The sequence below is a fragment of the Rhineura floridana genome, chromosome 10 (genome assembly GCF_030035675.1).
Source record: "Rhineura floridana isolate rRhiFlo1 chromosome 10, rRhiFlo1.hap2, whole genome shotgun sequence".
NCBI classification, from domain to species: Eukaryota; Metazoa; Chordata; class Lepidosauria; order Squamata; family Rhineuridae; genus Rhineura; species Rhineura floridana.
In genome coordinates this window covers 46,119,576-46,142,458 of record NC_084489.1, presented here as the reverse complement: position 1 = coordinate 46,142,458, position 22,883 = coordinate 46,119,576, and the positions used below count along the sequence as shown (strand labels likewise).

Sequence of the window (22,883 nt, the reverse complement as noted above, 5' to 3'; positions counted from 1 at the left end):
AGTCAACAATTACTGAAGGAATTCCCTTTGAGATTTTTCTAGATTCAGCAGCTAAACCTGGCATTAATTAGCTGACAAGCAGAATAAAGCACTCTCTCAGCTCAGCTGGCACCCTTGCTTCCTAAATCATGTTGTACCCATATGCCCAGTTGTTAATTACTTTGAGATACAAAAAAATTGCAGCTAATGAACAAATGAACTGTAATAGTTCAAGAGGAAAGGGATTCTGTTGAACCATTAGTTGCAAAAAATTCCCCTTTTCTGAACCATGATGTGGCATGCCATCCAGTGCAGAGCTACAGAAAGGGGACAGAGCATGAGCAAAGTTGAAACTTCTGTGGCAGGGCTCTTGTGCCTTTGCAAAAGCTGCATAAAAGGTAGAAATTCAACCTGCTATGCTTTCTGTCCTATGGAGACTTTGAAGTTTCAACAGATGGACTTCTGCCCATTACAAAGGCACAACAGCCCCACCAGCAAGTGGAAGAAAATTGGGTTGTTGAAGAGCATCTAGCAACCACAGTATAACATCTGTGACTATGGCTATATAGTCCCATGCACATTAACACACAATACAATTACCTAATGTGAAGTAGTCAAGGCGTCTCCCAAAAGATGTAGCCATTTATTATTTACAGCATTTAGCAATATCTTCTCCAACAAAACATTACCTAAGGAGGCATACAAAATATAAAACCAGAACGTTCCAACATAAAATCTCTCACACTCAAGCTATACTACACTACCAGAACACCATAAATAATAATCCACAAAAATGATAGCTAGACAAGAATCACCATTCCTCTAATACTGAACTTAAGAGGCCCTGTGCCTATCAGTTTGGCAGTGAAACAGGGCCACCTAATAAGACAATGGTTTCAGCATACTCGGGGGGCGGGCCTCAAGTATGCCAAAGGATATTAGCTTGTAAATTATTATAACTTTAAATGGCCTGAAAAGCTCACTTGATTCAAAGGGACTGTGGAATGCTGAGGGTATATACTGAGGGTAGCAGAACAGGAACAAAAATAACCTGCTCGTGTTTAGAAACATTGGAAGCTGCCTTATACCGACTCAGACCATTGGTCCATCTAGCTTAGTGTTGTTCACACTGACTGGAAGCCACTCTACAGGATTTCAGACTAGGTTCTCTCCCAGCCCTACCTGGAGATGCCAGGGAATGGACCTGTGACCTTCTGTGTGTAAGCCTTCTGGGAGGAAGGACAGGATATAAATTGAATAAATAATAAATAAAACAGATGCTTTACCACTTAGTTACAGTCCTTCCCATTTAGTATTAGTTGTAGCTGAAGTTTGGGGAGGCACATGCAAGATGAGTGTAAAAACAATACTTCCTTCTCTGAACTATAGGAAGGTTTCAGGAGAAAGGAAGTGAAAAAGCATATTTTGTTAATTTTGTTGTTCGTTGAAGAAAAAAAACTAACCAGAAGAATAAACAATCTTACTAGTATGGTTTAAAAACCTGTTTGGTCGTGGTGGTGATTCTGGCACATCATGACAAAATCATCATTGATTAATTGAACAGTTGGAGCTCGTTCATCTCTTGAATGACTTCACAAGTTCATTTTGCTTTAGTACTAAAATGACCAAATTATCATCCCATTTTTGATGAAAATTAATCTGAAAACAATTCAGAATTGCTTAGTATGTATCCACCTTCTAATGAAACCTACATCTCTGAATGTATGTTATATTAAAGAATAATGTACTTCTACTAAAAATGATGATTAAAAGGAATCTTCATCACTAGCGATTTAAACTGTGATTTAAATCATTAAAATTGAGTCATTCCTGAAGCGATTTCAGTCATGATTTAAATCAAATGAACCCTGAGGGGCCAGAGAGCAAGCAACATGTCAGGAGAAGAAAGGAGTGAAGGAAGAATTGTCCTGTTCAAGTGTCAAGAAGGAACCTATAGGACAAGTTGCCAAGAAAAGCCAATGAGATGTAACACAGCCTTTCCCAAACTTTTGGGCCCCAGATGTTATTGGACTATAATTCCCATCAGCCTCAGCCAGCATGGCAATGATCAGGAATGATGGGAATTATAGTAAAACAACATCTGGGTACCCAAAGGTTAGGAAAGGCTGGTGTAGCAGTTAGAGTGTTGGACTGGAACCTGGGAGACCAGGGTTCAAATCCCTGCTCTGCCATGATACTCACTGGGTGTCATTGGGCCAGCCACAGATTTACAACCCTGCCCTACAACATGTCAGACAGTTATACCATCACATGACAACATAAATGTCCAACCATGTTGTGGCTACAAGTGTAGTTTTTTCCCTGTGATTTTGCGCAATTCCCATGCTGCCTTCCCCAGATTTCAGCAGTTAGAGCATACTAGTTACCTTACCTTGCCATTTAAGTGTGGAGTTCTTGGATTCCCAATTATGTGTAAATGTTAGTTCATGTTTTTCACCTTTGATCCAGCTCCTTCTGCTTCTATACCCATCTCTGCCTTTCTTGATGCCTTGCTCTGATGTCAAAGTATCCCTAGACAGGTATGTATGTCACAGCCCATAAAGCTGCTATTGGCTCAGTTACTCTGATGTTGTAGTCTTAGTCCACTCCAGATAGCATCACAAACAGACTTTTAATCTCACTGCTTCGCAACAATGTGGAAAGTTTCCCCTTCTGGGCAGAGGGGTCCATGAGCAATCTATGTACAATGAAAGAAATACTGCCCACACACCATGGTCTTTGGGATGACATTTTGGGAGTGCTCAAGCAGTTTCAGAGCATTTTGAGGGACAGACCCACAATGCTAGCTGCTTATAAAGTAGGATTATTTGTACACCTTGTGTAAAGGGATCTGGCCCATTTAGTTGAAGAAGAAGACAAATCAGACTTGTTGCATGCTTCGTCTTATCACTTTGGCTAAAACAAAGTGGGAAAGAGTAAGATGAGGACATTTATGTTGGACAGCACAAACCTGTTATAGTAAAAAAAGGGGGAGGAAAGGTACTCTAAAAGCAGGGGGAATAACATTTAAAAGGTTAATACTAAATCCAGCTTGGATATCTGGCACTTCTCGTTCCACATATGGTAAGAACCATTGTTGTAGAATCTTGAGCATTACTTTACTTGCATGGGATATTAAGGCAATAGTTTGATAATTACTGCTTTTCCTGGGATCTCTTTTCTTTGGAATTGGGACGTATACTGAATGCTTCCAGTCTATGGGCCATTGTTTAGTTTTCCATATTTGTTGACAAGTTTTTGTCAAAATTTGGACAGATTCACTTGTAGCAACTCTATTGGTATGCCATATGTTCCTGGTGATTTGTTTCTTCCAAGTATTTTAAGAGCAGCTTTCACCTCACATTCTAAAATTTCTGGTTCTTCATCATGTGATTCCTCCGTGAATGAGGGCTCATCCAGACGACTGTATAATGTGTGACATGACCGCTTTGTGTTCTCATTATTTTTCGGTCGTCCTGATGGTGTCCCGCACAAAAGTGCATTTTCGCGTGGTTAAATCCACTTTGGCACAACCGTGGAAAATGTGATTATCTTTTTTAAAGCGTGAATCATCCGCTGCAACGTTAAGGGCTCAGATACAATACCGCGGACTTTAGAGCAGGAGGTGTTATGTGGGTGGTCATTGGGGTTTCCCCATTCCCCTTCCTTCATTTTCAGCCAATCACGTATTTCCACTTTTGCGCATGTGCAGGAATGTGCTTGGAAATGCCCAGGAAACTGAACCAATCAGAGCCACAGGATGTTACATTGTACTCCTCAGATGTGGAAATGTGCATTTCCGCATTTGCACACAAGTAAGTAAGTAATTTAATATTGCAGCCCACTGGCCATAGATAGACATATAAAACAATACAAACAATACAATGTAAAACAAACATGTGTTACAATAAAACCACATCTAAAAAAGATACATTGTTCCAAACGGGATATATAAAATATTATTCCTCAAAGTCTTAGTTGGGTGCAATATCAGAGTTTACAGATATAAAATTTACTTATAGTTATTATCAAATTTATGTATATTTTGAAGAGTTATTTATAATATCAGATCTGGTAACTATAGCCGCTGCAGAAAATTTTGCTATTGCTAATGAGATTTTTGGAGAGCGGTCTTCCAAAAGATATTCTTCCAAAGCTACCCATGGTTTGTGTTGTATTTTGTTCAAAAGAGGTAATATAAATTGTTGTCTAGAAACATTATAAAATGGGCAGTGAAATAAAACATGACTATTGTTTTCAACCATTCCTTGTCCACAGGGGCAATGCCGATCTGCGTAAGGGACCTTCGCAAAACGCCCTTCAAGAAGAGCCGAGGGAAGAACATTTAGTCTGGTCAAAGTAAATGCCTTACGATACTTAGGAATATTTAAATTAGACACAAGGAGGTACTACAGTGGCTGCGTAAACTCCCCTTAGCTTTTCCTGCTTCTCAACCTGAGGCAAAGTGCATGTGTAACAAAGCCCTGGTAACATAGTTGCTACCGCAGCGCCGGGTGCTTGGTACCCGGGGGCTACACCTTTAAGCCGCCAGAGGGCAGGATGGAGGCGAATAAATTCCTTCCACCCCACCCTCCTGCCAGCTCTGTGCTTCTTTCCGCCACTCAGGCTGGTTGCTGGGTCCCGGAGTGCCTCGTCGAGGGCGAGCGAGCAGCCAGGTGGAGGGCAAGCTAGCGAGGGGTGGCAGGTCATGGTGGACCGCCGGCCAGGTGGTCATCAGCCTCAGCACTGGTCGCTGCACTGCCCAGGCAGATGGAAGCCAGGGGCAGTAGCCGCAACAAAAGGCTGGGGGGGTGCCGGCTGCCTCACAGCTGATCGGTTCACTGCACTGCCCCGGCAGCAAGCGGCTGTAACCACAAGAAAGCCTCCTCATGCCTTGCCCTTTGCTTCATGCTGCCTCTTGGGTGCTCCTCCCTCTGCCTGGAACGTCACTCTCCTCTCCTCTCTGGGCTACTTGCTTAACTTTTGGGAGGAAGGGAGGGAGACAAAACAAGCAGAAGCAAACTGAGGACCCATTCCCCCTGCCCACGAACAGGAGAGGGAAGTAAGCTCCCTGCACCTGCTCCTTCTCTGGCCAGAGAATGATGCATGCTCCTACTGCTACTCATGTGTGAAATGGAGATGGCTCGTGAGCTCAAGGCTGCCTGGGAACTTTCCCCAAATCCACAACTTGCAAGAATCTGCTTGGTTCCACAGTAGTAACTGCAAGGCACGTTGCAGCCTCTGGTCTTGGTGGCCTTAAATGTAGGGGTGGTTAGCAGGGAAGGGGAAGGAAGGGCACCTTGCCTGCTTCACACTTGCCCTCGGCTCAGAGCACTCGCAAACTTCCAGGGCGAAGGAGATCGGCACAGACCTGCCCCTGGACTCCACGCTCTACCTGGCTTTTAAGAGCAGTTAGGTTTTTCTCCCCTTTTCTCTCTCCCTCCCCTTCTTCCCTTTTATTTTGCCCCTCTTAAGGATGAAAGAAGGAGTGTTTTTTGCTCTCTGCAGAGCTGCTGCTAATGCCTGCTGCCAGTGCTTGTTAATTTCACACTTAAGTGGAAATTGTTTCAAGGTGAGCAGATACATTGTATCCAAAACAAAATAGTTGCAAAGCATAATAATCTGATCCCTTTATGTCCATTTTGCAGAGCTGCTGCTTGTTAATTTCACATTTAGGGGGAAGTTGTTTCAGAGTGAGCAGATACATTGCTCACTCACCCTCCGCTAGCTCCCTCGCTCATCCTCCATTACAGCAACTTAAATTCTAATTTCCCGCTCTTGCATCCAAGCGCCTGCGTGTGCTTCGGTGCAGGGAGCACACGTCATATTCTGTGGACCAATTGGCTCATAGGGGCAGAGTTAGAGGTTGGACTTTGGGAAAATCCGGAAAGAATGTTTGATGTGTGGCCGAAAAAACAGTGGTTTTCTGGACATTTTAAAAAGTAAAAAACCAGGCAAAAAAGCAGGGGGCAAACAGAAGTGGGGACTATCCAAGCACAACACGAATAGGCAAAATGTGGATTATCCAGGTGAGTTTGGATGAGCCCTGAGTCTGTCATTCTTGCATCTCTTTTATATAGTCCTTCAGTGTATTTAGCTTCCATCTTATCTTGGTCAGTCAGTGTGTTTCCCTTGTGATTATTCAGCATCCCTACTCTTGGTTTAAATTTCCCTAATCTTTTTGAATAGGACTCTTGCTCTATCTTTTTTATCATCTTCTATTCCTATACAATAGCTATTGTAATAGTTCTTTGTCCTTATGTACTAGTCGCTGTATTATTGCATTTAGGGTTCTGACCGTGTTTCTATCTCCTTCTGCTTTTGCTTTCCTTCCTTTTTTAAGCATTTTAGGAGTTTCGTCAATCATCCATTGAGGTCTTTCTCTCTTTTTAACAGAGGTATTGTCTTTTTACATTCTTCCCTGATAATGTCTCTGACTTCAATCCATAGTTCTTCTGGTTCTTTTTCAAAGTAGGTTAAAGCCTCAAATCTGTTCCTTATTTGATCTTTATAATCTTCTGGGATGTTATTTACATTGTATTTTGGCATTATGATTGCTTTGTTGTTGTTCTTTAGCTTTACTCTGATTTTCAATATACCAGTTCATGATCTGTATCAGTGTCTGTTCCTAGTCTTGTTTTACGGAAAGTATTGAACTTTTCCATTGTCTGCTACCAATTATATAATCAATTTGATTCCTATATTGATCATTTGGTGATGTCCACATGTCGTCTTTTCGGTTGCTCAAAAAATGTATTTGTGAGAAACAAATTATTGGCTTCACAGAATTCAATAGGACTTTCTCCTGCTTCTTTTCTATCTCCTAAGCTCCATTTCCCCACAATTTCTATTTCTTCTCTGCTTGACAATTTCTAACTTTCCTTGGTTCCGGCTTCTTGCATTCCATGCTCCTATTGTGTATGTCACACAACTCCAGACTCTCCTTTCGCATCTGTGCATATCAGCCTCTGGGCTTCCATTCAGCTTTGACTCAGTAGTGTCATTAGGCACAGTGCTACTCATACTTGTCTGTTCTTCTTCCCCAGTAGCTCGTTGAGTGCCTTCTGACCTGGGGGTCTCATCTTCCAGCACTATCTCATGTTGTATATTGTATAGTCTATTCATAGGGTTTTCATGGTAAGAGGTATTCAGAGGTGGTTTAACATTGCCTTCCTCTGAGTCTGGATGCATCTTACTCTGGTGTCTCAGCTTTGACCATTCCATCTTGGGTGACCCTGTTAGGAATCTAGCCTCCTGTTCTAGACTCCTGATGGCATTGCTCTCAGCTTCTTCGACACTCTCAACCCCCCTCACCACGTTAAGGTGTGCATCCTAGAGGAGAATGCCTTTTAAACACATACGCAAATCATCAACAATGTCAGCAATCCATACCAAAGAAAAAACAAAGGTCTGTGTTCAGTTAATTCATTCTGCCAATTGTCTATAGTTCAAATTTGAGGGTATTCTCTGATTATGTCTTATATGTAAAAAAGGGGGAGAGGGTACAACAGAACTTTTAAATAAAATAACTGAGGTTTTGTTTCAGATCATGGTGGATTTTTTCCTGAAAACCAGCTTTTTTAAAAAACAGATGTTTCATGCAATTTAATACTATTACAACTACTACTGGGATTACTAATTATATTACATTCCAGAGCTTTAATGTCAGCATGAGGTGTACAGCAATAGCATGCTTCAGCAATTTAATAAAAGACATTCTATTTGAACTAATCAGCATCAACATTCATGTCAATTCCTGCTCAAGATGCAATGGAAAAAAAGAAAAGGAAATAGGAAAGGTGCTCTTGTTTTAGTTTTGTGAATACAGCATTTAGAAACAAAATGTCATAATATTTGATTCACTATAGTCTATACAGAAATGTCATATAGGCACACTAGGGATGGATGAGAAATTAAATTCAGTTTGCATTTCAAGCCAAAGCTATCAAATTTACACCTTCCAAAACAGTATGAGAACTGAAACAAAGCCATCCTTCGAAATTCACACTTACCCAAATTTTGCAATGCAGTTCGCCAACCAAGAAATGTTTACAAAAATTCATGTTTGGGAAAATGTCCATAAATTTGAATATGAGTTAAAGTAACATGCAAAAATACATTACACAAAATTGCTTGCAAAATATGTACATTTTGACTAACTGCCTATAAAAATGTGTTTATCAGGAGAAATTCCTGGATAATTTTTATGAGGATTTTTTTTTTTAAAATTTTTTTTGCAAATTACTGCAGAAATGTAGAAAACCAACTTTAGGACTGGAAAAATGAGAAGCTAAGAGAACCAAAACGAACAGATCTTTTCATCCCTAACACACACACACACTAGAAATCTCACAATGAAACTTACCATTCACATGGTATTAAGGCAGGTAAAATGATGATACAGTTTGGAAGTCTGTCATTATATTCAGACCTATCACTGACTGTAAAGCATGTTAGGCAAATTAGTCTGTGAACATGCGGCTTGCTTGTGCACACAGCTCAAACACTCCCTGCTTTGTTCCTCCCTTCTTTGAGTGGGGAAACTAGCCACAGAGCAGCTGGCTTAGCACTACATTAAGCCTTGGCTTCCCAATCATGGTTTGTTTGTGGGTTTTGGCAGAGAAAAAACCCAAGACGGCTTCTTGGGACATAATGCTAAACCAGTCACTCCATCATTTGTTTTCCTGCTTAGGAAAGGAAGGAGCAAACCAGGGATCATTCAAGCTGCATGCACTACTTTGTCAAACTGTGGCTTATGGCCAGCAATATGTCTGAACTCAGTCAGTGTGTACATAAATGATATGGAGAACAGAGTGTTTTTTCTTTTGACAACAGAACTATTAGAAGCTTAAGTCACCAGTCTGGTGAATTAACTGAAAAACTCAAAAGAGAAAAGATCTTAGATGTTGGATGAACATTAAATGACTAAGCATTTCCAACATGATGCTGCCAAAAAAAAAAAAGAATATGTTTGACACAGGGATGGGTAGAGCTAGAAAAATATTTAACATTCTTACAAACCAGCATCAACTTTTCAGGAATCAACTCTGCTTCAGTAAACAAAGCTCTCCACAGAAGGAATATGCAATGCTGATACCACCCAACCTCCATGCATCCATTTTGTCATCTGAAAAGAGCCACTGTCCTTAAGAAAGATATGAAAGACAAAGCTGATCAAGTAGAGTACAGGAATAGCTGAAGTCAGACCCACTGAAATCAATAAGGTTTTAGTCTAAGTTTCACTTATTTCAGTGGAGATACTCTAAGTAGGACTAAGTCTGGATCCAAACATTGGTCTATTTTCCTTAGTTAAAAAAAAACTTATTTAACATATGTGTAAAACATTGCAGAATATATTTCAATTCATTTTTCACAATTTGGTTCCTCCCCTGGGGGGAAAAACCCCCTAAGTCGGTTATTTTTAAAAGTGTTTAAAATGTTCCAGTTTAATTCTGGATCCACAAAGGCTCTTTCCTTTTCCAATTGGGAGTGCCTTTAGGGTAACAAAGCTTAATCAAATTATCTTTCAGACTTGATATTTCTTTGAGTCTTACAAGTGAATACTTAATTCAAGAGCTTTCTACAAGTAATCTCAAGGACTTTGTTTTCAGAATTCTAAATCCTGTATTATAATTTGAAAGACTGCCCGATTTAAAATATACAGCAAAAGCTTTCCCATTTAATCTGCATGCATGCCCCTGCATAATAACTGAAACATATTCAGTGTCATTTTAATTCTGCTATTGTAAGAAAATGTTTTCTCTTGGATACCATCTCTCTTTTTGGATTCAGTCATTATGTATATAACACATATGTAACCGGAACAATAACATACTTCAGATACTGGATGTAACCTTGAGTGTATTTATTACAAAAGAAAATCCCACTGAAAATAATAGATTCAAGCCAGGGAAGGTAGGCAATAGACTTGTGACTGACTGTTTATAGTTCTAACAACCACAGGTTAGTGACCGTTGCAGACATGGCGTTCCCAATGCTTGATATCAGAAGAGCAGAGTGATGTGTGTTATCAAGAGGCCACTTCCTTAAGTAGCAATAGGGCAATGCGCCTCATCCACATAGGCACTTCTGCATCAATCGGTGCCTAATTTGTTGGGGATCCACTTTCATTCTACTTTCATACGGGCTATAACTAGTTCCAACCCCACACATTACGCATACCCTTCCCTCAGATTCTCACTGGAATGCACTGTACGTGGGGCTATCTTCTAAAGATCCTTTGGAAACTTCAGTTGGTCCAGAATTCAACAACAAGAATGTTAGTGGGTGCTAACAATGTAAATGCTAATGATTATTTCTACCTTTAGAAAACATTTATTAGCTGAACACCACACATTTCCTTAGAAGTGAAGTCCCACTGTGATCACTACAACATACTTCCTGATATGTATTTATGCACTGCAGATTACATTACTCATTCTTGCAATGAAATCATGATTCCTATCATGCTTAGAAAATATCTCCCAATTAATTATGAAGTCCATCATTCCAAAGTATTTTTATTTTAGATAAAATAAAATTTAGATAAAATATAAAATAGATGAAAAATAAAATTTGACTTTTAATGAGGTAAACATTTAGATATTCATAAAAGCTGTGTAAGCCACAGCTGTCAAGCAATTAGAGACTTTTTTATTTTTTGACCGATTACACCACAGGTAGCCAGCATTGAGCCCTCCAATTGGACTACAATTCCCATAAGCCTTAGCAAACATGATCAATGACCGGGGATCGTGGGAACTGTACTCCACCAACATCAGGAGAGTACCATGTTGTTTAAAAACACTATATTAGAAGCTCAACTGGAGTGCATACCGCAGATCAGAAAAGGTACCACCAGGGCCAAGAAGATGCCAGCATGGTTAACGAGCAAAGTCAAGGAAGCTCTTAGAGGCAAAAAGTCTTCCTTCAGAAAATGGAAGTCTTGTCCGAATGAAGAAAATAAAAAAGAACACAAACTCTGGCAAAAGAAATGCAAGAAGACAATAAGGGGTGCTAAAAAAGAATTTGAGGAGCACATTGCTAAGAACATAAAAACCAACAACAAAAAATTCTATAAATACATTCAAAGCAGGAGACCATCTAGGGAGACAATTGGACCCTTGGATGATAAGGGAGTCAAAGGTGTACTAAAGAACGATAAGGAGATTGCAGAGAAGCTAAATGAATTCTTTGCATCTGTCTTCACAGTGGAAGATATAGGGCAGATCCCTGAACCTGAACTAACATTTGCAGGAAGGGATTCTGAGGAACTGAGACAAATAGTGGTAACGAGAGAGGAAGTTCTAAGCTTAATGGACAATATAAAAACTGACAAATCACCGGGCCCGGATGGCATCCACCCGAGAGTTCTCAAAGAACTCAAAGGTGAAATTGCTGATCTGCTAACTAAAATATGTAACTTGTCCCTCGGGTCCTCCTCCGTGCCTGAGGACTGGAAAGTGGCAAATGTAACGCCAATTTTCAAAAAGGGATCCAGAGGGGATCCCGGAAATTACAGGCCAGTTAGCTTAACTTCTGTCCCTGGAAAACTGGTAGAAAGTATTATTAAAGCTAGATTAACTAAGCACATAGAAGAACAAGCCTTGCTGAAGCAGAGCCAGCATGGTTTCTGCAAGGGAAAGTCCTGTCTCAGTAACCTATTAGAATTCTTTGAGAGTGTCAACAAGCATATAGATAGAGGTGATCCAGTGGACATAGCGTACTTAGACTTTCAAAAAGCGTTTGACAAGGTACCTCACCAAAGACTTCTGAGGAAGCTTAGCAGTCATGGAATAAGAGGAGAGGTCCTCTTGTGGATAAGGAATTGGTTAAGAAGCAGAAAGCAGAGAGTAGGAATAAACAGACAGTTCTACCAATGGAGGGCTGTAGAAAGTGGAGTCCCTCAAGGATCGGTATTGGGACCTGTACTTTTCAACTTGTTCATTAATGACCTAGAATTAGGAGTGAGCAGTGAAGTGGCCAAGTTTGCTGACGACACTAAATTGTTCAGGGTTGTTAAAACAAAAAGGGATTGCGAAGACCTCCAAAAAGACCTCTCCAAACTGAGTGAATGGGCGGATAAATGGCAAATGCAATTCAATATAAACAAGTGTAAAATTATGCATATTGGAGCAAAAAATCTTAATTTCACATATACGCTCATGGGGTCTGAACTGGCGGTGACCGACCAGGAGAGAGACCTCGGGGTTGTAGTGGACAGCACGATGAAAATGTCGACCCAGTGTGCGGCAGCTGTGAAAAAGGCAAATTCCATGCTAGCAATAATTAGGAAAGGTATTGAAAATAAAACAGCTGATATCATAATGCCGTTGTATAAATCTATGGTGCGGCCGCATTTGGAATACTGTGTACAGTTCTAGTCGCCTCATCTCAAAAAGGATATTATAGAGTTGGAAAAGGTTCAGAAGAGGGCAACCAGAATGATCAAGGGGATGGAGCGACTCCCTTACAAGGAAAGGTTGCAGCATTTGGGGCTTTTTAGTTTAGAGAAAAGGCGGGTCAGAGGAGACATGATAGAAGTGTATAAAATTATGCATGGCATTGAGAAAGTGGATAGAGAAAAGTTCTTCTCCCTCTCTCATAATACTAGAACTCGTGGACATTCAAAGAAGCTGAATGTTGGAAGATTCAGGACAGACAGAAGTACTTCTTTACTCAGCGCATAGTTAAACTATGGAATTTGCTCCCACAAGATGCAGTAATGGCCACCAGCTTGGATGGCTTTAAAAGAAGATTAGACAAATTCATGGAGGACAGGGCTATCAATGGCTACTAGCCATGATGGCTGTGCTGTGCCACCCTAGGCAGAGGCAGCATGCTTCTGAAAACCAGTTGCCGGAAGCCTCAGGAGGGGAGAGTGTTCTTGCACTCGGGTCCTGCTTGCGGGCTTCCCCCAGGCACCTGGTTGGCCACTGTGAGAATGGGATGCTGGACTAGATGGGCCACTGGCCTGATCCAGCAGGCTCTTCTTATGTTCTTATGTTGGCTACACTGAATTAAACAGTTCAGGACTTCATAAGAACAAGCAGGACCCGAGTGCAAGAACACTCTCCCCTCCTGAGGCTTCCGGCAACTGGTTTTCAGAAGCATGCTGCCTCTGACTAGGGTGGCAGAGCACAGCCATCATGGCTAGTAGCCATTGATAGCCCTGTCCTCCATGAATTTGTCTAATCTTCTTTTAAAGCCATCCAAGCTGGTGGCCATTACTGCATCTTGTGGGAGCAAATTCCATAGTTTAACTATGCGCTGAGTAAAGAACTACTTCCTTTTGTCTGTCCTGAATCTTCCCACATTCAGCTTCTTTCAATGTCCACGAGTTCTAGTATTATGAGAGAGGGAGAAGAACTTTTCTCTATCCACTTTCTCAATGCCATGCATAATTTTATACACTTCTATCATGTCTCCTCTGACCCGCCTTTTCTCTAAACTAAAAAGCCCCAAATGCTGCAACCTTTCCACGTAAGGGAGTCGCTCCATCCCCTTGATCATTCTGGTTGCCCTCTTCTGAACCTTTTCCAACTCTATAATATCCTTTCTGAGATGAGGCGACCAGAACTATACACAGTATTCCAAATGCGGCCGCACCATAGATTTATACAACGGCATTATGATATCGGCTGTTTTATTTTCAATACCTTTCCTAATTATTGCTAGCATGGAATTTGCCTTTTTCACAGCTGCCGCACACTGGGTCGACATTTTCATCGTGCTGTCCACCACAACCCCGAGGTCTCTCTCCTGGTCGGTCACCGCCAGTTCAGACCCCATGAGCGTATATGTGAAACTAAGATTTTTTGCTCCAATATGCATAATTTTACACTTGTTTATATTGAATTGCATTTGCCATTTTTCCACCCATTCACTCAGTTTGGAGAGATCTTTTTGGAGCTCTTCGCAATCCCTTTTTGTTTTAACAACCCTGAACAATTTAGTGTTGTCAGCAAACTTGGCCACTTCACTGCTCACTCCTAATTCTAGGTCATTAATGAACAAGTTGAAAAGTACAGGTCCCAATACCGATCCTTGAGGGACTCCACTTTCTACAGCCCTCCATTGGGAGAACTGTCCGTTTATTCCTACTCTCTGCTTTCTGCTTCTTAACCAATTCCTTATCCACAAGAGGACCTCTCCTCTTATTCCATGACTGCTAAGCTTCCTCAGAAGCCTTTGGTGAGGTACCTTGTCAAACGCTTTTTGAAAGTCTAAGTACACTATGTCCACTGGATCACCTCTATCTATATGCTTGTTGACACTCTCAAAGAATTCTAATAGGTTACTGAGACAGGACTTTCCCTTGCAGAAGCCATGCTGGCTCTGCTTCAGCAAGGCTTGTTCTTCTATGTGCTTAGTTAATCTAGCTTTAATAATACTTTCTACCAGTTTTCCAGGGACAGAAGTTAAGCTAACTGGCCTGTAATTTCCGGGATCCCCTCTGGATCCCTTTTTGAATATTGGCATTACATTTGCCACTTTCCAGTCCTCAGGCACGGAGGAGGACCCGAGGGACAAGTTACATATTTTAGTTAGCAGATCAGCAATTTCACCTTTGAGTTCTTTGAGAACTCTCGGGTGGATGCCATCTGGGCCCGGTGATTTGTCAGTTTTTATATTGTCCATTAAGCTTAGAACTTCCTCTCTCGTTACCACTATTTGTCTTAGTTCCTCAGAATCCCTTCCTGCAAATGTTAGTTCAGGTTCAGGGATCTGCCCTATATCTTCCACTGTGAAGACAGATGCAAAGAATTCATTTAGCTTCTCTGCAATCTCCTTATCGTTCTTTAGTACACCTTTGACTCCCTTATCATCCAAGGGTCCAATTGTCTCCCTAGATGGTCTTCTGCTTTGAATGTATTTATAGAATTTTTTGTTGTTGGTTTTTATGTTCTTAGCAATGTGCTCCTCAAATTCTTTTTTAGCATCCCTTATTGTCTTCTTGCATTTCTTTTGCCAGAGTTTGTGTTCTTTTTTATTTTCTTCATTTGGACAAGACTTCCATTTTCTGAAGGAAGACTTTTTGCCTCTAAGAGCTTCCTTGACTTTGCTCGTTAACCATGCTGGCATCTTCTTGGCCCTGGCGGTACCTTTTCTGATCTGCGGTATGCACTCCAGTTGAGCTTCTAATATAGTGTTTTTAAACAACTTCCAAGCATTTTCGAGTGATGTGACCCTCTGGACTTGGTTTTTCAGCTTTCTTTTTACCAATCCCCTCATTTTTGTGAAGTTTCCTCTTTTGAAGTCAAATGTGACCGTGTTGGATTTTCGTGGCAATTGGCCAGTTACATGTATGTTCAATTTAATAGCACTGCTCCCAATCGGTTCAACAACACTTACATCTCACACCAGGTCCCGGTCCCCACTGAGGATTAAGTCCAGGGTTGCCTTCCCTCTGGTCGGTTCCATGACCAACTGATCTAGGGAATAGTCATTTAGAATATCTAGAAACTTTGCTTCTTTGTCATGACTGGAACACATATGCGGCCAGTCTATGTCCGGGTAGTTGAAGTCACCCATTACTACCACATTTCCTAGTTTGGATGCTTCCTCAATTTCATATCTCATCTCAAGGTCTCCCTGAGCATTTTGATCAGGGGGCCGATAGATCATTCAATTTAAGGCAATTATGTTAAGGGTTTAACAAAAGACATTTAAAAAATATTATTCACCACAAACAAACTGCCTAATCTCTTTCACCTAAATCAATCCAAAATTTGATCCATTCAAAATACATTTACTTTGATTAAAGACTTTATTTGTTATCATACTTTGGACACAATGAGAAGACATGATTCACTAGAAAAGACAATAATGCTGGGAAAAACAGAAGGGAGTAGAAAAAGGAAGACCAAACAAGTTGTTGTTATGTGCCTTCAAGTCAACTATGACTTATGGCTACCCTATGAATCAGCGACTTCCAAGAGCATCTGTTGTGAACCACCCTGTTCAGATCTTTAAGTTCAGGTCTGTGGCTTCCTTTATGGAATCAATCCATCTCTTGTTTGACAGAAGGGAGTAGAAAAAGAGGAAGACCAAACACATGTCTGTGTATAAATCTATCATCATCATCATCATCTATTACCTGCCCTTCACCCAAAGGTCCCAGGGCAGGTTAAAACCATTTTAAAATACAGCATTAAAAACAACCTAAAATAGGATGGGTCCTAAAAATATATGTCGCAGGTTTCAAAAGCCATTCACCTACAACCGTACAATGATGTCGTCAGACACACCTCAGCAGAGAGGGAATTCCACAACTCAGGGGCCACCACAGAGAATGCCCTCACCTGGGCCACCACTCCCCGAGTTTTTGAGGGTGGCAGAACTACCAAATGGGGCCCCTCTGCTGATCTCAACACCTGAGAGGGTCTATAGGGAAGTGGGCAATCTTTCAGATATTTATTCATGCAGTAAATGAGAACTTTCATACTCACACACTTAGTAAATAAAGGGTTCGATACAGTATATGGGTGCAGCAGCTGAAAAAAATCTTGGTTTTGCAGCTTAGCAATAAAAATGCCAACAGCACTGGTCATATACACAGCTCTGACCCCAATCCAGATATTTTTGCTGCACTTTGCCACCAAACACAAATCTAATTCCCTAATTAGCACCACCAGTGTCAATTATCCATTCCCAGAGATATTTTTAAACTAATTTACTGAGCAATCTTAAGTGGGGCAAGGGAGGAGCCGAGAAGCAGATCCATCACAAATCTCAAGCCCTGTACATGCCATCCAGGGCAAAAGGTGTAGGGCAGCTTTTTGATATTTTTGCTATGCTAGCTCCAAGCTGGAAAGCTAAGGAGCCCGAGGATCAGAACCCTTGGGGGATCTACGGGGCTTTGGATCAAGCAGATCCAAAGCTACAAGTGTCCTTTCCCCATCCCCAAGCACCCTGTGGTAGTTTTTATTGGTTACTGGCACTAGTTACTGCCAGTGGTAGCTTCCCACTGACCTGGTCACAGCCAGGCGTTCACTATAGCAAAGCCCCTCACAACCCCTTTTCCTTTGGTGACATATCTTTTAGATTGTAAATCTGAGGCCAAGGACTGTTTTTAGTACTGAATGTTGTAAGTCACTCTGGGAGCATTTTGAAGCTGAAGAGTGGGATGAAAATACTTCAAATAAAATACATCCCAGTCCTAATATCTGTGCTACCCATTTGCCTGCAACACCTGCCAACTCACTGCAACAACAGTATATACATCATTTTGCATCTTCACACTGCTGCAGCTATTGATATTTCAGGGCAGACCCATTAAATTTTAGGCATGGCCTGCAAGTGTTAAAAAGGCAGGAAGTCCAACCCACATTTATCAGTTTTTAACATTCTACTTCAATAAAGCAAAGGTGAACCAATGTGAATATGGTAAATAGGCACATAAGATGCACAATGCTGATGTAGTAATACCGTAAACCATATATTTATGTGAATTATGTGGTTCAATGCACCCCACAGGAAAACGTTTTTCCTATTATGCTTTCAAGAAATGAATCAAAACAGTCTACTGGCAGCCTGATCCTAAAAACAATGGATTAGATCCAAAGAACCATATGACTAGTTGCATGTGCCCACGGGAGATTTGGATTTCTATTTCTTGAACAGAAGCTCTACCCAACAGAGAACCTCATCTGAAACTTCAAAAGAGATTTGTGATACTGCATGAGACTCTGTCATTCCAATATAAGAAAAACAAACCTGTTGGGCATTTCAGGGTCCTGGAGCTCCAAAGTAGCTCTTTGGATCCTTGCCATTGGAAATACTCCAGCCAAAGGCTCTCACTGTCCCAGGAATCAATCCCCAGCCTTGGGCAATTGATCCCAGCAAATCCTAGTTTGCCAAGGTTGTGCACACTAACACCAACCCTGCAAGGTAGTACTGCCACCACCCTTCAACTGGTTAGCTACTCTGGGGCAAAGGGAACTCCAGAGCCCACTTAAACACCAGAGCTTCTCAGGACCAGAGTCTGGTTATACTCCTGGCCCCTTCTGAAGTCTCAGGTAAAAACGTTTCTCTGTTACACGGTAGTTGTGGTCAAATGGCAAGGACTGAATTTAGGAACTGACCCCTTTCCCTGGAATAAACACACATTGGTTTTAAAGTAATTAAAGTTTATTAAAAAAAAGAAAATAAGAAAAGCATAAAAGGTTACAAAAACAAAAAGGTGCACAAAAGTAAGTTTGAACAGCAAATTGAATCCTAATACTATACGCCCAAATGGGTAAGGATTTAGTAAATAAAAAGGTAAAGTAAGTTCCTTGGCACAAATCAAAATAAGAAAGCTTTCTGCCTAAGCTATACTTACAAAGCATAGGATCTCTCAATGGATAGCTTTCATCCCCTCAGGCAGTTGCGAGTCAGGATGGAAATGGAGCCACAACAGAACATCACCAAAGACTGAGCCTCTTCTTATGGATAAAAAATCTCCCTCCCAGCCGGAGACAATTACTCAATTAACCTTTTCAACAAAAGGATGAAAAAACAATGTTCCCACAGCACCTGGTGCCTCCTCTTGGTTTCCCATAACAAAACAAGGAGTTTTACGGCCTTGACGGAACCAGGCCCCTTCCACTGATAAGAAGGTGCAAAACCACTGTAAGCTGATGCAGCTGTGTTGTAAAAATCACCAAGTCACAGTGATGAAAGAAAATCAAAGATTTAACTGCTTGCTAGCAAATTAACAAAAAAGATGTCAAGGGGAAGAATTCCCCACAAGGCTTTGGGATCCAGACATTTTAAATGCAGGCCAGGGCAAGGCTGGCAAGCTGGCATGACACGCCCCCTTTTCAAAAAAGATGACATCAAAGGTTGATCACCTTTGGTTTCATCGCCTCTGGTTAATGCAAAGGGCAAGAAGGCTGGCAAGCTGGCATGACAGGTAGCACATGCTCTTCCATTGCTGTCAACATAGATGAGATTCTAAAGTACTTAATTTTGACTGGATCTCTCCCTTAAATTATGTTGATATATTTAAAGTATATATAATTGGGGGGAAATCTGCAGAAAAGTCAACATTTAAACAACATGATTATATAAGGCTAAGAAACAAAACTGTAGTCAAGTTCCAAACAAAAATTACAGGCTTCGTTTAATAATTTTGCTTGATTAAAGTTATGTCCTTTTTAAAATGTCAAAAAATAATGATCACAGTAGCTCCCTCAAAATTTATATAGATATAAGTCTTGTGAAACAGCTCGACTTCAGCCATTAACAATGGAGAGACACTTTTTTCTGGAGTTGTAATCATGATTAAAATTTACAGCCTATTACTAAGTCTAGATGGCATTAACCTAATAAGCAATAAATTCTGCATTCATCATGAAAATATTTAACAATTTATATTACTTTAAATTTTATTACGTGTTATGTGCTTAAACTATAAATTCATGTAAGTTATTTTGAAGTTAAATGATTGCTTTCCAAAAATTATTTTGACAATTATTTCAGTAGGAAACTGGGATTTATTCAATATAGTTTGACAGAGCTTTTCATTTTTGAAGGAATTTTGCAGTTGATTATATTATTGTGTAAGTATTAAAGCGGCTAAATAAAATCCCACTATACAGTTTTGATAGTACAAGTGGCTATGATCCAAGTGATTAATCTGAGTGTGCCAAGTGGAATTTTTTATTTTGTATTCTTGAAGAGCAGACTCCAACGCCATAACTAAAACTGCTTTGGAAACCTCATTAGTGTCAAAGTTTTCCATGCAACATGGGGGATGGCTGTTTGGAAACGCAACTCCAAAGTTCACTTGGGCATGCAGAAAGAATTGCAGAGTTCTTTGTAACCAAATCCATCTCATACAAATGCCATGAGTCACTTATATCCTAGAATCATAAAATAGTAAAATTGGAAGGTCCATTATAAGGCCACCCCCTGCTCAATGCAGGAATCCAAATTAAAGCATACTGAACAGGTGGCTGCTCCCTGCCTCTTGATTGCAGCCTACTGCCAAAATAAGACATGGACACCATTCCTTGGATTAAATCAAGGGCCGCCACACCTCGGAGCCCTGAAACTGCAAGCAGATGAGGCACATTGGTCCCAAAGGCAGCCCTTATTCTGCCCCTGGGCCGTATAGCCCTGAGCTGCAGGCCTCCAGACCGCCTATCACCCCCAAAGGTGCCCCAAAGGTGTCACCTAGCTGCCCTTCCCTTTTAACCTTTTCCTGCACTTCTTTGCCACAGAAGAGGGACAAGCCTCTGCTTAGTCTCCCTTTACCCCACACCCAACAAGAATCTCGTGTAGGCCCCTCTGCAGGTCCATCAGGAGGATATTGTTGCCCACGTCCGTCAGATGCACACCGTCTGGCCGAAACAGCTCCAACCTATTGTGTCTTATCTCTGGGTGGTGAATGACCAAACCCCCAGAGTCCTTCAGAGCCTTCTGGATTTGCCTGTTCACCTTTTTGCAGGCCCTGTCCAACCCCCGTGGGTCACCAGTGCAATTCCATTTCCAGCGTGGCAGGATGTCAGACCACACCAAGTGCACCCCCGGCCAACGATGTGCAATGGCCCGGAGGTCACTACATGCTTGCTCGATTAGGGCCTTGCCCTTCAACACACCCAAGTCATTACCCCCCCAGGTGGATGACAAGAAACTGGGGCACCACCCGCTCCACAGCCGGCTGGAACAGTGCGGGGAGGAGCCTGTCCCAACACATCCCATGGCAGCCGAGCCACTGCACTGAGGCCCATTGACTAAGCCCCAGCTGTGTGCCAAAGTGAGACTTCGCCACTCTGTGGTCTGCCCAGAAAACCATGCTGTGGCTGCAGAGGAGGATGTGTGCCTGCTCCATTCCTTTCCAGTGGCCTGTCAAAACAACAACCAACATCAGGAGGAAGGGTAACAATTAGCAGCTGGCCTTCTGCATCCCCGCCAGTGGCCTAATATAAGTTTTGTACGTGTCCAAACACCATTTGCCCATTGCCTGTAGCCTTTCCCTTGAAAAGCCCAGGTGGGCAGTGGTGGAGGCCGCGCCTATCTGGAAGGAATGTTTCCCAAACTTACGAGGGTCCACACCCAAGTTATGTAGCGCAGCCCTCACCACTGTCCAAAACTGATACTTGGTGAGGGGCAGAGCATCCCTGTGTATGAACAAGTACCCCAAATGCAGGCCCCAAACCGCCACAAGGTGCCGCAGGACCGTTACTGGGCAGATCTCCTCCTGCTGACAGGGGGCTAACACAATCAGGCGTCCCTTACGATGTTGGTCAGTCTTGGACCATCTGAGTTGCAGGAGGGCACACTCTGCCTTCTAGCTGAGGTGTGAAACCATAACAGCCCGAAGGGAGTCATCTGTCTTAGACCCCACCACTACCTCCCCGATTCTAAAGGCCCCGAAAAATAGGGTGAGGGCAGCCGCATAATATAGCAGTGCCTCAAAAGGGGAAGACCATAAGTCCTTCCATTGTCCCTGCAGGCCGAAAAGTAGTTCTGCGGAAAGGGAGAGGTGGGCATCCAGGGCATGGGCACTTGCAGGACCAACCCTCTAGCATACGGCGGACTCTAAAGTCGCCAGTGTAGTCCTGAAAGCCCCGTGCCTTTGCCAGGAAAGAGAGACCTCAGAGCTTACCTCTGATGGTCGTAACTGAGATGCCCCTCAGTTTGCCCTCCAAGCAGAACTCCATAAGATGCTCCACAGGGATGGGCCACTCCTGGGCATAGCCTCTGGTTTCCCTGAAGTTTGACAGCTCCCTACCTGCTCCCTGATAGCTGGCCATGGTGCTGGGTGCTATGGACAGGCTTATGGCCCTTTCCGATTCGTTCCTCCAATCTCCCATAGCACTGGGGGAGCTACGTCCAGTTGAGCCCTTGCCTATGGCGCCAGCTGGTGAAAACTTTCCATCTGGTTGTGTGATAGAGCATCGGCAATACCATTATCGATACCCAGCACATGGCACACCATGAACAGGATATTATAGCAAAGACACTGGAGCATGAATACTCGCACTAGGTGCATAACGTTGAGGTTTTAGAAGACAGGGTGTTGATAACATGCACCGTAGGGAGGCTGTCGCACCAAAAGTGGACTGCGGAATTACACAACTTGTCAGCCCAGAGTTGCATGGCTACAACAATGGGAAAGAACTCCAGGAATGTAAGGTCGCGGGTTAACCCAGCCTGCACCCAGCCCTGTGGCCAGCTGCCGTGGCACCATGTGTCATGGAAAATAACCCCAAAACTGCAGGAACCTGAGGCATCAGAGTGCACCTGTAGCTCAGCCTCCAACAGGCAATCCCTCCTCCATAGGGAGACCCCACTGAATTCCTGCAAAAAGGTAGACCACACTGCAACGTCAGCTCTAAGAGTGGCTGTAACCTGTGTGTGATGTTGGGGTCGTGATAAACCAGACATGGCATCATACATGCACCACAGAAATGTGCACCCGGGCACTACTACCCTACACACAAAGTTCATTTCGCCCGCCAGCTCCTGAAGAGTGGACAGTGTCACCTTCTTAGACCTAACAACTTCAGTGATTTTCTCCCTAATGGCCACCAGCTTGTCCTGAGGGAGCCTACTGCACTTAGCCACGGTATCAATCTTGATGCCCAGAAAAGTGAGAGCGGTGGATTTTCTCTGTTTTCTGAGCTGTGAGGGGGACCCTGCCAGCACCATGCAATGGGCCATAAAGGCCTTACAGGCATCAGAGTCTGCAGGGCCTGCAAACAGGAAGTCATCCAAATAGTGCACCACTGATTGCAGACCTGCCCATCTCCTGACTGCCCACTCAAGGAAAGAGCTGAAGCACTCGAAAACAGAACATGAGATCGAGCAGCCCATCGGTAATGCCCTATCCACATAATATTCACCCCCAAAAATAAATCCCAACAGTTCAAAGTCCCATGGGTGAACAGGGAGGAGATGGAAAGATGACC

The 22,883-nt window shown here is 42.4% G+C and overlaps 1 protein-coding gene across 3 annotated transcripts in view; it reads right to left on the bottom strand.

The window, feature by feature from the left end:
• The window catches only part of DGKB (diacylglycerol kinase beta), a 430,346-nt gene that overhangs the window by 390,863 nt on the left and 16,600 nt on the right, over positions 1-22,883 (bottom strand). Inside the window, exon 1 of one of the 3 annotated variants that reach the window (XM_061585672.1) lies at positions 18,305-18,373. The exons of the other annotated variants lie outside the window; for them this stretch is intronic. The gene's annotated coding sequence lies outside the window, so the exon portion shown is untranslated. Of the gene's footprint in view, positions 1-18,304; positions 18,374-22,883 lie in introns of those variants that run through there. 3 annotated transcript variants of the gene reach the window in all.